We start from the raw sequence: 1,074 nt of genomic DNA on the forward strand, positions 1-1,074 counted from the left end.
GGCGCGCCGCCCCCTGGACCCCCGGCTCGCTGACCGGGCAGCGAGACCCCCGAATACTCTGTGTAGCGCAACTGGATTGAGGGGCGGATATAAGAAGTCCATGTATTCAAGGCATCTCAACCAGATCCATGTTCACCAAGAGCCAGTCCTGTCCAATCATGGACTGGGGGTTCCCATTCAAACCTCACAATCAGTGAGTAATTCTCCTCGAATCTTCACAATAGATTTGAGAGGGTTCATATCGAGAGAAAGACCGATGCAACAAGACATTCGTTCATTCCAATGTGAACGACTGATTCCTACGGGCCTCTCGGGATGTCAATGCTGCTTATATGCGGCCCAACTGTTGGTGTTCAACCAATTTACGAACGTTGTTTTGCCCAACCAACGACGACGTTCTCACAGGAAGAAGTCTCCAAAGACCGAATATCCTGGGGTCACTATCAATGTGATCAGCAGAGGGAAAGCCTCAGGTCCTAGTTCTGATAACTCTGAGACAAGTCGTTCACCGACCATCAGAGAAATCGCTAACAAGTTTGAAGGGATCTACCAACGCACTCGGACGCGAACAGGAGCCATTCCCCCTGTCAACTATCGGAGGCTAGCCACAAGAACTAATTCCGATGATGAACACTCAGCCATTGCGGAGTCTCAATCATCAAGCTCTTTCATTGGGCATGAAAGCTTCATCCACATGGCAGAACATTCTGAAGATCTTGCAAAGAGGGTTGCTGAGCAAGAGGCCATGCTCAAATCACAGCAGAAGACCCTCGATGAACTCCTGGCCCTGTTGACTCAAATTGTCACAGACAAGGCCAAATCTCAGAAGACAGATTCGCCACCTAGGCAAGAATCTTCCCGAAGGGAAAGAACGTCTTTGTCCCGACCTCACACAAGCAAAGGAAAGGGAAAAGTGGTTGATGACACGACTTCTGACCAAGAAGCCCACAACCTAGAATCTTCCTCTGATGAAGGAAGAGAGACGGAGTATGAGCAAAATCCTCAGTCGGCTAAAATCGAGGAATTGGAAGCCCGCCTCAATGTCATTGCTAACAGAAGCGAGCTCCAAGATGA

Source organism: Asparagus officinalis, chromosome 8 (assembly GCF_001876935.1).
Source record: "Asparagus officinalis chromosome 8, Aspof.V1, whole genome shotgun sequence".
Lineage (NCBI taxonomy): Eukaryota > Viridiplantae > Streptophyta > Magnoliopsida > Asparagales > Asparagaceae > Asparagus > Asparagus officinalis.